Genomic DNA, 14,298 nt, shown 5'->3' with positions numbered 1-14,298 from the left:
TGGGGGTGGGAGGAGAAGGGGACGCCAGAGGATGAGATGGTTGGATGGCATCACCGACTCGATGAACATGGGTTTGGGTAGACTCCGGGAGTTGGTGATGGACAGAGAGGCCTGGCGTGCTGCAATTCATGGGGTCGCAGAGAGTCGGACACGACTGAGCGACTGAACTGAACTGAACACTCCAAAACATTGAAGCACACGGGGACTTAAACAACTATTAATCAACAAGAGTCCACAAATAAACACAGGTAGTGTGCATAAATACTGGACACTGAGCGTGTTCTTGCTCTCAGCAAACTCAAGGTCAAGTTGCGCTCACAGGCATGCAACATGTCATTGCAAGACAGGATGATGTTGACCAACAGAAATAAGTACAAAGATCAAGGAAACCATGAAAAAGGAATGAATTCTTTGAAGACGGAGCAGATGATCTGGGTTGGGTTTTATTGCTGTTGTTTATTTGCCTGCACCAGGTCTTAGTTGCGACATGCGAGATCTTTAGTTAGGGCATGTGGAGTCTAGTTCCCCAACCAGGTATTGAACCTGGGGCCCCTGCATTGGAGGCACAGAATCTTAGCCACTGGACCACCAGGGAAGTCCCAGTCTGGGTTTTAAGGATGAACATGTTAAAAACAACTAAGTTACTCTGAAGGAATATTTTGGGTTTTGGTTTTGGTTTCTTTTATTTTTTATTCAAGTATTTATAGTGTGTAATTTTTTTTGTTGTTTTTTGATGGGGTTGTTTTCTGCTGTAGTTGGAAGTGAGGGCTGAGGAGCAAGTTGAGTGTAGTTATAAAAAGAAAATACATCCTTTTTCACCTCATAATCTTGTAGAGTCCAAATTTTGTGTTACACCTGTTATATATGTTGCAAACGTTCTTTCCTGATGTTTCACCATCTTTTATCATGTCAAAAATAATTGTTTTAAAAATGCATGGCTGTATCAGGTCTTAGTTGCAGTGTGCAGGATCTTTCGATGCAGCAGGTGGGTTTCTCCCTAGTTGTGGCACACAGGCTTAATTGCCCTGAGACACGTGGAATCTTGGTTCTCCAACCAAGGAACAAACCCTGGTCCCCTGCATCGGCAAGTGGATTCTTAACCACTGGACCACTAGGGAAGTCCCCCAGATTATTAATTTTTAGGTAATTAAGTTTCCAACTTCCCAGGGAGTTTAGTGGTAAAGTATCTGCCTGCCAATGCAGGAGGCCCAGGTCCACTCCCTGGGTCAGGAAGATCTGCTGGAGAAGGGAATGGCTACCCACTCAAGTATTCCTGCCTGGAGAATTCGATGGACAGCGGAGCCTGGGGGACTACAGCCCATGGGGTTGCTAAGAGTCGGACACAACTAGGCATGCACACACAATACAGTTTCTTACTTTGGGTTTTATATTTTAGCTGGGAAAGTCTTCCTCACTTCAGAAGCTCTTAGTCATACTCATGAATATCCCATTTTGGAAGAGAATCTTCTCTGAACTTCATTTTCATGTCTCTTTCTCTCTGTAACTCCTCACTTCTATAAAGAAGTTATCAATAAATACTCTTTTTCTCTATTTTTACATCTCCTCCCCATTTGTGCACTTTTGTCTGGCTTCTGTTCCTATCTGCCCAAAGAGAAGTGGTTCCCATAAAGACCTCCATGCTGCCAGACCAGCTGTCTTCTTATCTGAGTTCTCTTTCCAGGTAAGCACTTCCCTGTCTGGTCACTGACATTCTCTTAGATTCCCTCCACCATCTCTACCACTTCCATCTCAGTATCTCTCATAGGCTCATCTGCTTTGTCCAAAACTTTTAATGTTAGAATTCTTCAAGGTGCAACAAATACTAAATGATTAATGGGGTTGCTTCAAGCATCCAACTCAGCATTTATTATATGTTCCAGTTGTGCCAGGCACAACCTCTGTAAGGAACACAAAGCTGAGTCATACCGAGTCCCGTCCTCAAGAAATGTATCCACCAGCTGGGAAGACAGGCAAGGATGCACATGGCATGCTCCTGGGCACAAGACCCATCTATTGAGCCCAAATATGTACACATCTCTGGATCAGACAAACATCCTGCTGACAGTGAGCTCACCGTGTACATGAGGAATGTTGCATAGATGTCAGTAAGTGCAATACAAGGACGGCATGCTCTGGAACATGAGAATGTGCTGAGCAATGGCACGGAGAGTCCACAAGAGCGCGGCCGCCTGTCGGGCTAGGGAAGCAGGTTAGAATATAAGTGGAAGCGTTTCATCTGGCCCTGAGATTTGGACAGTCAGAGATAAGGGTTTGTAGAAGGATAGGAATGGTTGATTCCTAAGCAAAGATACAGAAAGGTGAACTGCAGTCACCCTGAGAGCCTGCCCTGTCTGCCGGGCAGCATGGGAGAGGTGACGTGTCAGGACACAGGTGATGAGGCCGCAGAGAGTTACCCGTCACTGTGAAGGCTGGATACAGGAGAGGGAGAGATCATCTCATTGGTCTGGGATATCGTATGTTGAAGGGTGCTCACAACATCCACGTGGAAATGGGCACCTGAAACTCAGGAGCTAGAGCTGTCATCTCGAGGGTCCTTCACCTCACGGAAGAGGCACCGCCTTGGGAGTGGGTGTGGCGGGGGTGAGCTTGTGAGGAGCCAGGCCAGGCGAGGCTCCCAGGAGGAGCTGTGCGCCTACCTTCAAGCCCCAGGAAGAGGGTCTCGGGAAGAAGGAGCCTCAGGGACAGCCAGGGAGGTGGGAGGAGCCTCTTGGAAGTCTCCAAATTTGCAGGAGGAGGACATGGGTCATCAGTATCCAAAAAACTGCTTTGTACAAACAAGCATTATTAGACCAGTGAGAAACTGAAGTTGATTTTTAGGGTCTGATTCACTGTAATTACAACCCTGATGACCTTCCAAAGCCCTACAAGACCCTGAAAGGTGAAAGGTGAAAGTGAAGTCGCTCAGTCGTGTCCGACTCTGTGCGACCCCATGGACTGTAGCCCACCAGGCTCCTCCGTCCATAGGATTTTCCAGGCAAGAGTACTGGAGTGGGTTGCCATTGCCTTCTCCAGACCCTACACATAGGCAAATTCCAGCTCAGGTTTCTGCTCCCCCGGGAAATGATGAACTGAAACACTCTAGGCTCCCAGCACACGGAGACAGTGCTACTCAGCTTTTCACAGGGAATTCAAACATCACCAGTTCCTCTAGCCTGCTCAGGTCATCTTGCCCCCTAGTGTTAGAGGGAGATTTTAGGTCTCCTGTGACTCTAAATTCCCACTCTGACTGAATTCTCAACTCCCACCCACCGGACAAGGTACCTGGGCCCACTCTATGACCATCTAGACCCCTGCCCAGAGAGTTCTCAAATTATTCCCTGACAACTCTCCTTACTCTCCTCCTTACCCACTATGTCCAGCAGGGGGCAGCCTCTCCACTTGTTACCCATCGAGTGTGTTCCTAAGGGGGAAAGCTGTTCTCTTCCCAGGCACCCTGGCATTCTAGAGAACCAGCTGAAAATTCACCCGGCTTTAACACAGCACTTCCCGCCTTCCTTTAGTAAAATGTTTACAGTCGGTGGAAAGTCTCTGGTTACTATTGCCTGTGGAAGCAGAAATATTGCATTTAGTTGGGGTACATGGTTAATTGGTTATATATACTCCCCTCCAACTCTGCCCCACACCATGCCCCAGCTTAAGAATACTAAGATCCGTATGCTGAGCCATTGCAACAATACACACACAAGCCATCCTTTCCCACCACACCAGGCTTCCGAGTAAATTAATTGTGTTGTTGTTGTTGTTCAGTCACCCAGTCATGTCCAACTCTTTGTGACCCCATAGACTGCGGCACGCCAGGCCTCCCTGCCCCTCACCATCTCCCAGAGTTTGCCCAAGTTCATGTTCATTGCATCAGTGATACCGTCTAGCCATCTCATCCTCTGACGCCCTCTTAGTTCTAACTACAGGCAAACAGGGCTTCCCAGGTGGCTCAGTGGTAAAGAATTTGTCTGCCACTGCAGGAGACGCAGTTTCAATCCCTGGGTCGGGAAGATCCACTGGAGGAGGAAATGGCAACCCACTCTAGTATTCTTGCCTGGACAATCCCCTGGACAGAGGAGCTTGGAGAGCTGCTAGTCCATGGGGTCACAGAGTCAGACGTGACTGAGCACACACACAGGCAGATAACTAACGGTAGAGGAAATAATTCACACTTCCTGAGACCCTGTTCTATGGTGGTTGTTTTATAGTCTTTATCTGTTTTTCTAATATTGCATAATCATCAACAAACTAAAGACGAGATTGGCTAAGGAACATGACGAAGTTCAAGAAGTCAGTGAGAGGCAGACGGGGATTTGAACCTAGGTCCCTGTAACTCCAGCTTCCGGTGCTGTCTGACCAAGCTCAACAGCATCTGAGTTCCCTGTGCGCAGCCCTCCTCCCGGGGAGCAGGTGTCCAGGCGACGGACCAGCCTGGACTACGAGGGTCTGCAGGTGGGCCCAAGGATGGGATGAGGGCGCAGAGATGCATGGGCCTGTGTCCCAGGGTGAAAGACACCAGAAGCTGGGGAAACAGCCCCCTGAAGAAAGGAAAGGTAGAGGGTGGAGTTTGGAGACATCACGACCCCCTGCCAGAGCCCAGGGTGGAATGTAAACTCGGGCAGGGTCCTGAGGGGAGTATGACCGCGGGTGCTTACTCCGTCCCTCCCCCACCAGCCCCTAGGCGGTTTTAAGACCTATATTCACTGTTGAGAATTAGAAAGCCTGGATAAAGGAAAATAATGAAAATTCCTAAATTCCTATCTCATAGTTAACCACTTAAAAAATATTTGAATATTTTTTTGCCTCAAGAATTTTACATGTAAGTATACAGTTAATAAAAAAAAGTCACACCGTACCTTATATACTTTTCAAATTATTTGCTTGAAAAATCAATCATTTTTTAAGCTTTATAGATAGAGACGTAATATTACTTGTAGCATTTTCTTACGCCTTTTAAAATCTGTAAAAAATTTAGTCACAGACCCCTTTATGGTTTATAATATATATTTGCATATTCTCTCATTTTCTTGATTATTCTTGACAGAACGTATCCCCTTTGTGACTTTTTAAGCAAAAATGTCACTTGCTTATCTTTGCTCTTTTTTTCTAGTCCATTCATTTCTGAGTGCATCTATTATTTCTTTTTTTCCAGTTTTCTTTAGGTTTATGTTCTTGTGCTTTTTCTCTATTCTTGAGTCATACTTTTCTCACATGTGGATTTATGACTATAACATTTATATACAACTTCAGCTGCATACCACAATATTAACATAAATTTTTCAGTTTCTCTTCATTTTGAATATGAGTGAGTTCTTCTTTGATTCATTAATTATTTTTAAAAATCTGTTGTAAATTTTCCAAGTGTTTGAAGCTATTTTCATTACATTGACTTGTGACTTTCAGGCATTCTAGGCAGAGAGTGGTCTGAATGACAATGACTCTTTGAACTTGGTTGAGTTTCATGTATTCACAGTCAACATTTTTAAATGTTCCATGTGTGCTTTGAAAGACTGTGCATTTCCAGAAACAATTTGGAATTATCTAGGGAAGATAGGAATGTGAACAAACTACAGTCTAGCAATTTATTCTGGGCACAGGCTACAATCTAGCAATTTATTTTTGGATCATAGCTCAACCTTGCTGATAGAGCCCCTTGGTAGAGCACAAAGCTGGAGGAGCCTGAATCATTGATGACATATCAATCAGCCTGAATACTGATCACCTTTTATGGGAAAGACAAATCAACTCCCACCTTGTTTAAACCACTATTTCAGCTATATGTGGTGAAATACAATTCTGACTTAGTACACTCAGTTTTCTCACCTTAAAAAGTGTGTCTTAGTCAATTTGGGTGTTATAACAAAAATACCATAAACTGAGCAGCTTATGAACAATATAAATTTATTTCTCATAGACTAGAGGCTGGGGAGTCTGAGATGAAAGTGCTGGCAGATTCTGGGTCTGGTGAGAGCCCACTTCCTGGCTCATGGATGGTGGAATGAGTAAGGAAGCTCTCTGGGGTCTCTGTAATAAGGGCACTAATTCCATGCGTGAGGTCTCCACCCTCATAACTTCCCTAAGGGCCGATCTCCAACTACCATCACACTGGGGGTTAGATTTCAAAATATGAATTTTTGGAGACACAAGCAGTCAGTCCATAATAGAAATAACAAATCGTATTTAGCTCAGAGGGCCTTCGACAGTATTAAATAAAATAAATAGGATAAGAACCTAGCACTACCAAATATAAGTAACTTGCTTCATAAATTCCATTTTCCTTTCACTAAGAATTCGTTCAAATGATGTGTCTAATTCCACTGACTTCTTCAGGCACACTCTTTATGTATCTCACATGACATTTAATTCAAGCATTAATTAAATGCTTAGTAAAGTAAAGACATCTTTATTTACTTTTGTGACTAAAAGCAGATCATTATAAACACTACATGTGTTTTCACAAACCGTACCACCTAATCGCAGAGAAAATATAAACTGTCTTGCAGGATGAAGAGAAAAAAATGACTGAATTTGAAACTGTAAAATTGTAATTTCTTCCAGGCTTTCCAGATGTCTCCATATACTCTAAAACTAAAGAGGAGGGGAAAGTGAGGCAGGTATTTGAAGAAGGAGAAAAAGTAAGTGAAGGAAAGGAACCAAAGGGAGAACAAGAACCTCCTGTCACTATTTATTGAGCACCTCCTATGCTCCAGATGCTTTCTGTCATTTCTACACTTGCTCTTAGCCAAAAGGCTAAGAAACGACCTGTCATTTCTAATTCCCAATATAACCGTCCAGGTAGGCTCTACTGTTCCCCTGCTAGAGATGAGGAAATGGAGACCTGAAGAAGTTACATAAACTCTCCAAAGTCATATAGTAATGATAACAATAAAGATGATAGAAAGCCCATAATGTCCAGTATGACTACTGACTACCCAGTATCTGCACCGCCCTTCTGTAACAAACCCTGGTGATGTGCCCTGTTAAATACACACAGCTGCCTACGTGACCACATTCTGGCCAAGAAGATGGAGGCAAAAGTCTATGGATATTTGACCTTTTCCTTCAGTAATAAGGCTTTTATTCAGTAAGGGACTCTCCCCTGGTGAGAGCATTCAGCCCAACCCAGCTCTTCCTGGCCCCCAAGGGGCAGGATTATTTCAGGCCTTTGGACCTTGAGCCTCAGGGCTCCTTCCCCTACTTCCTTCCCACCCAACAATTAACGTAGCAAATGCTTCTAACACCTTGGGGCTCAGCCCAAAGTCAAGCCACTTCCCAAGGAGGCTTTCCAGAACCTTCTTTTCCCCCAAGGAGAAATGATCACTACTCCCTCTCTTGTGCCCTAGCCCTATAAGTGAAAAGTGAAGTTGCTCAGTCGTGTCCGACTCTTTGCAACCCCCTGGACTGTAGCCTACCAGGCTCCTCCATCCATGGGATTTTCCAGGCAAGAGTACTGGAGTGGGTTGCCATTTCCTTCTCCAGGGGATCTTCCCCACCCAGGGATCGAACCTGGGTCTCCCACATTGTAAGCAGACGCTTTACCATCTGAGCCAGCAGGGAAGTCATCCCTGAATGTTGTATATAATTCTAGGAGAGCATCTGGAACCTGGAAGGGTGCCCTTGTTCGGTGCCTTATTCAGAGCAAGTGTTCCGTAGATGCTGAATATTAAGAGCTTGAACAAAGGGTACCTCTCACGGCCCTCACACTGTCACTGCCTGTCCCCAGATGCTCTTTTGTGGTCCCCATGTTCCTCGGGGACCTCTGCTCTGATTCAGGTCTGCTCAGTGAAAAAGGCAACACAGGAAGGGACTTTTCCAAATGATCTTGAAAATTATAGAACTGGGCTCCTTAGGAAAAAATTAAAGACTTTGTGAACCCACTACACTTTCGCTTTTCTTTCTTTTTTAAAAAATTTTATTGAAGTATAGTTGATTTACAATGTTAATTTATGCTGTACAGTGAAGTGACTCAGTTATATATTCTTTTTCATATTCTTTTCCATTATGGTTTATCACAGGGTATTGAATATAGCTTCCTACACTATACAGGAGGGCCTTCTTGTTTATCTATCCTATATACCATAGGTTGCATCTGCTAATCCCAAACTCTGAACCCTCCTTTCCCTATCCCCCCCCCTTGGCAACCACAAGTCTGTTCTCTATGTCTGTTTCATAGATAAGTTCATTTGTGTCCTATTTTAGATTCCACATAGAAGTAAGATCACATGGTACTTGTCTTCTCTTTCTGACTGTCTTTGCTTAGTTTGATAATCTCTAGGTTCATCTGTGTTGCTGCAAATGGCATTATTTCATTATTTTTTATGGCTGAGTAATATTCCATTGTATATATGTACTAAATCTTCTTTATCCATTCATCTGTTGATGGACATTTAGGTTTTTTCCATGTCTTGGCTATTGTAAATAGTGCTGCTGTGAACACTGGGATACATGTATCTTTTTGAATTATAGTTTTGTCTGGGTATATGCCTATTTTTGCCTGTAGTGCAGGAGACCCGGGTTCGATCCCTGGGTCGGGAAGATCCCCTGGAGAAGGAAATGGCAACCCACTCCAGTATCCTTGTCTGGAAAATCTCATGGACAGAGGAGCCTGGTGGGCTGCAGTCCATGGGGTCTCAAAGAGTCAGCCACAACTGAGCGACTAACACTATGCCTATTTTTGGCTGAGCGCCGAAGAATTGATGCTTTTGAACTGTGGTTTGGAGAAGACTCTTGAGAGTCCCTTGGACTTCAAAAAGATCCAACCAGTCCATTCTAAAGGAAATCAGTCCTGAATATTCATTGGAAGGACTGATGTTGAAGCTGAAACTCCAATACTTTGGCCACTTAATGCGAAGAACTGACTCATTTGAAAACAACTGACTCATTTCCTGATGCTGGGAAAGATTGAAGGCAGAAGGAGAAGAGGATGAGATGGTTGGATGGCATCACTGGCTCAATGGACATGAGTTTGAATAAATTCCGGGAGTTGGTGATGAACGGGGAGGCCTGGTGCGCTGCAGTGTATGGGGTCGCAAAGAGTCGGACACGACTGAGCAGCGGAACTGAACTGACTGAGGCCTAAGAGTGGAATTGCTGGATCAGCCGGCTATTCTAGTTTTAGTTTTCTGAGGAGCCTCCATGCTGTTTTCCATAGTGGCTGCACCATATTACAGTCCTGCTAACAGAATGAGAGGGTTTCCTTTTCTCCACACCCTCTTCAGCATTTATGCGTAGTTTTTAATGATGGCTATTCTGACCATTTGTGAGCATATTGCACCTTTTTTAATCCCATGGACAGAGAAGCCTAGGGGGTTACAGTCCATGGGGCCGCAAAGAGTTGGACAGGACTGAAGGGTCTCAGCACGCAGAGATGGCACTGGCATATCTGTGTTCCCACCAGCGTCCTGGGGACCTTTAAACACACTTTCACCATTCCCTAAGAGGCTGCAGGTGAAAATGAGGATCATGAACACAAAATGGATTTTCTTCCTTCCGTTCATCCTTCCTAACATCTGTTTAAAAAGGCGGTTGAGCTGTGGGTAATTGTTTAATAAAAGCCGTATGTGGCCCTTAGTTGTGGATGGCCCTCTGGAAAGAAAGAGTGCAGGTAGTAAGTTGCCATGCTATATTTCCATGGGATCACAGGAAGTCAGACATGGAAATGGGTACAGGCTCTACCGAGTGCAGGTTAGTATTTGGGAAACAGTACACTTCTCCAATTCTTTTTGTCAATCAGATCCCTCAGTACCGTGAGCAAGGGCCTGCCCTTCTCTTGTGATTAGAGAACTCACCGTGGGAAGGACAGGCGGCAAGACTGTACCCTGACTGCCCAGGGCCTGAGCCCTCTGAGAGAACAATATTCTGGCTTCTGATATCAAAACTCTAAAGGAGGAAAATGATCAGTCCCAAGACCTCTTAATATGTTACATGGATTAAGGAGAAGAAAGTTTAATATATACTTGGTAAAAAATTTTAAGTTAATAAAGCAAGAGGTTTCAGATGTATTGAAAGTAAGCTCAGTTGTACCTATATATATATACACACACACACATATATATGTATAACTTTTTCATTGCTCTGTATTTGTACAAGTAATACAATACTACGAAAAAGGATAAGGGAGAGGGAATGAGAACCTCTGAACTCATACCGCCTCAGTTATTTCCAGCATGAATTGTCTCTTGCTAGTAAGTAGTCAGAGTTTAGCTCCTTGCCAGGACTATTCCTTGCCTCCCTCTATTCCTTCTCAAGGTACATAAGGGTAAGGGGAAGCTGAGAGTCCTGTGGCAGTGAGGGAAAGGGTGGCTGGTCCTTGTGGCGTCCGCCCCTCCTGGACTCTGTCATAGGTACCTTGTGTGTCTCACTGGCCCCTTGCCATGATGACACGTGTTGCTGCTGGCTACCTGACCCATCAAAGCCACTGGCCATGAGGACCCCAACTCAGCAGCCTCCTATCCCGGTCTAGGCATCCTCTCAACTCCTCAAAATTGCTAAAGGTAGGAGTAGAGACGGAGCGGGAAAGGAAGCCCAGCAATGAACAGGACATGCAGATAGACTGACCATAGGCAGGAAGGAGGGACAAACAGGATTTCTCCAAGACGTATTAAGTTGGGTGATGAATCATTTTGCTAAGGTTTAGGGATGAGAAAAAGGAATAGTCAAAAATTTAGTCTGAGGCATGTTAAGTTGGAGAAACTTATGAAGCCTCCAAGCAGCTACGAAAGAGAGTAGTTTGGCCACACGGGTCAGATCTTGAGTGAGAGAGAAAGGATGAGAAATAAATTTAAGAGTATTTGATGCCGGATGAGATTTATAGCCAATGGAACACAGAACACCCTGGGAGAAAGGGGCTATAAGAAAGGGGAGAAAAACTGGAAAAGATTTTATTCATAATAGCAACAAGAATCTTCAGATACCTAGAAGAAAGGCAGAAATTAAAATGTGTAAATCCTTGTGGGGGGAAAATTCAGTATCCATTCTTGATATATATCCTCAGTGGAAAGGGAACAGGAAGTCGTTAATGTTAAAAGGGGCTTGCTACTAAAATATCCACAGTAGCAGCTTACTGCTGGTGAAATCTTAGAAACATTTTCATACAAATCAGGCACCCCAAGGAGGATGTTGTCAGCACTACTATTCAACACGGCACCTGAAGTCCTAACTAGTACAAAATACAAAATAAAAATCTGTGAGACTCCACAAATTGTTAGAACTTAAAGTCCAGTGAAATTTCTGGACCCAAGATCAACATGCAGCTGCTGCTGTTCAATCGCTGAGTCGTGTCCAGCTCTTTGTGACTACTATGGACAGCAGTCCACCAGGTTCTTCTGTCCATGGGGTTCTCCAGGCAAGAATACTGGAGTGGGTTGCCATTTCCTTCTCCAGGGGATCTTCCTGACCCAGGGATCGAACCTACGTCTCCTGCTTGGCAGGAGGATTCTTTACCACTGAGCCACCTGGGAATACACCAAAATCAAAATCACTACTTTAGGTCAGGAAGAGCGAATTTGAAAATGTAAAATAGAAGGAGCCATTCACACTGACTACAAAACCATAGGACAACTTCTGGTAGATGTATATCTGATAAAAGAAATGCAAGACTTCCATGAAGGAATTTGCAAGGCTACAATAGAAATAAGTATCTGAATATCTCCTAATAAATTTATAAACAATGCAATTACAATAAAAAGCAGATTTTCATGGAATTAATAACATGATTTTACGGTTTTTATAAAGGCCCAAGATGAGCCAAGACAATTTTGAATGAGAACAGGGTCTTGCCCTACCAAGTATTAGCACTAATCGTAAAATATACTAATTAAAACAGTAGAGTAGTGGTTTGGGAACAGACCAACAGATCAGTGGTACAGAATAGAGCACCTGGAAACAGACTTACATATGTATAGAAGGACCATGGTTCATAGCAGAGGGGGCATTTTTTAAACTATTCAAAAAGGATAAACAAAAGATCCCAACAAGAAAAATGATAGCAAACACATGTCATGAGATGGAAGCCAGGTACTATTTAAAAGGGCTTTATGTGTTTAACTCACTTAATCCTCATGACCTCACAATAGCCCCACTTTGCAAATGAGCAAGCCAAGGTACAGAGAAGTCAAATAACCCACTGGAGGACACAGAACTAGAACTTAGGAGCCCCAAGATCCCAACCAAAGTAGACTAGTCTCTATTGCTAATCTTTGCAGCATACAGCTTCTAATACAGCAGACGTGAAGAGGAGGGAAGCAAGTCAAAGATTATGATTTTTATAGAATAAAACATACGATGCAGTTGCAAGTTAAACTATGGCCAGTAGAGAAGAAAATATACAAACACATAAATGTGTAGTTTTAATAATCAGAATGTTTAAGAAAAAACGAACTACAATTTTTTTTTAAAACGGGCAAATAATAGAGAAGACTCTTTAGAAGCTGGTATGTTTAACTCTGTAGGACTCTAGGAAAGGGACAGTAACAGCTAGGGAATGTCAATTCACACCCCTTGTGATTGGCCCCAAAATGGGATTGGAGGGTGACGCTGTGGAAGGAAGAGGGAAAGGCAGTCAATCAGAGCATGGGGAGGGGCACAGGGGCTGGCGCCTTCCGTGGTCAAGGCGCTGTCCCAGGTGCCAGAGCCCGCGCTTCCTTCAGGATAGGGATGCACCTGGGCGCTTTGTCCAGGCGCTGTTTCCAGGATAAGGGCTGCGACTCCGAAAGTTCCACTGCAGTTCTGGGCTGCTTTCACCTAGCCGTACCACAGCCTTCCGAAGACTGCCCAGCCTCAAATCCTCTGCTGTGAAAACCATTGCCGCTGAGCAGCCAATTCATTCCACATTCACCACCTCCCTTAGAGATCTTGAATGTTTCTTAAACCTTGCTAATTCTCAGGTCAGGGGCTAATGCTTGCCTCTGAGAGCAGCTTTACATAGTAAAAGACAGTGCCTTCCGTGTTTGTCCACAGCCGCAAAAATACAATGAGGGAAAAGAACTGTGCTTGTAACTACTAAAGGCTGTCTCTAAGGATGGCTTTATCCATTTGTCCTTGTTTATTCATTTGTCGCCTTAGCAACCAGAATGTTTACTAATTAGCACAGTGAATGTTGAACAGTAGATTCTTGTTGGGAAACCAGTGCCCCAGTAATGGAAACTTCATACAGATATTTATTTTGAATCAGAGTGCTTTTCCACAAAGAGCAACATCCTGCCAAAATCCAACACTGATTTGAGGAGCTGCTGAGGCTTGAAACCATAACAGTAGTAAGAGGATGCTGATGTCTTGAAGTTGGCAACTCATTTTTGAAGACAAAGCCCTCACTGCTTTATTTTGTTTCCAAGTGATAAAGACAAATTAAAGTGGCCCAAGGACCACCCTGCCCACAGACGACTATCTCACAGATTCATGCAAAAGCCCTTTCTGATTGAATAAACTCTACCTAATCCCAGCTAGGATACCAACCCAAGGTTGGTATCCTTCGCACAAAGATAATATATTTAGCAGTTTGAGGGAGAATGGCTACATGTATATGTCTGGCTGAGTGGCTCTGCTGTGCGACTGAAACTATCGCAACATTGTTAATGGACTATATTCCAATATAAAATAAAAAGGTTTTTAAAAGATTGTATGTTTAGCAAATGTTTTAGGAGTCAAAACTTTCCTTATTATAGTGGAGCTAAATAAACATGTAAATGATCAGTCCCAATACAGTCATTTTCTGAAAGTAACTTTAGCAACACAATGTTCATTTTTTTAACATCTAAAATTACAGAGTACCTTGTTTTAGTTTATCGTGTGAATTTACACTAGAACTGAATGTCAATGAATAATCTCATGCTTTTCTATAGAGGAGGGCAAGTGAGTCCAGGAGAAGGAACCAAAAGCATAAGCCTGTCTCCTCATTTATCCATTCCCTTACTCAAAACCACAGAGACTCTTCCCAGTTACAGAGCAACCTCCTTGCTTCTTAGTTAATGGGGCATCTTCATCATCTGTGCCTAGAACAAACTGTTTCCTTTTCCTGGAATGCCTTTTCCCCATGGTGGCTGTGTAGTAAACTCCTATTCACTCTAAACAACACACGCAGTTGGTTGGTTGGGGTGGGCTGGTGGGACCAGGAGTGGCGTCAGCAGGGGACCCTGGCACCGCTGGGTACATTTCCAATGCGGCAGCACCTTCTGATCGAGGCCCAGCCCATGGACTGTGTGAGGCCGGTATGGGTCTTCCCCGAGTCGGGCTACTTGGGAATGCAGCCCAAAGTGGGTGGTCAACTCCATCTAAGGCTAAATAACAGCACGAGATCGA

General features: G+C 43.9%; 1 protein-coding gene and 1 non-coding gene across 11 annotated transcripts in view; one reads left to right on the top strand and one right to left on the bottom strand.

The window, feature by feature from the left end:
- Positions 1 to 14,298, top strand: part of LOC145520640 (uncharacterized) — a 310,815-nt gene that overhangs the window by 261,500 nt on the left and 35,017 nt on the right. Inside the window, exon 1 of one of the 10 annotated variants that reach the window (XR_014064664.1) lies at positions 10,406 to 10,496. The exons of the other annotated variants lie outside the window; for them this stretch is intronic. The gene's annotated coding sequence lies outside the window, so the exon portion shown is untranslated. Of the gene's footprint in view, positions 1 to 10,405; positions 10,497 to 14,298 lie in introns of those variants that run through there. 10 annotated transcript variants of the gene reach the window in all.
- On the bottom strand, positions 7,489 to 7,560 carry TRNAC-ACA (transfer RNA cysteine (anticodon ACA)). The gene has a single exon. It is a non-coding gene; the product is annotated as a tRNA-Cys (tRNA).

This window comes from Giraffa tippelskirchi, chromosome 9, assembly GCF_054371585.1.
Source record: "Giraffa tippelskirchi isolate mGirTip1 chromosome 9, T2T-mGirTip1v1.2.pri, whole genome shotgun sequence".
Classification (NCBI taxonomy): domain Eukaryota; kingdom Metazoa; phylum Chordata; class Mammalia; order Artiodactyla; family Giraffidae; genus Giraffa; species Giraffa tippelskirchi.
Note: the sequence above shows the minus strand (reverse complement) of the source record. Positions and strands in the feature narration are given on the sequence as shown.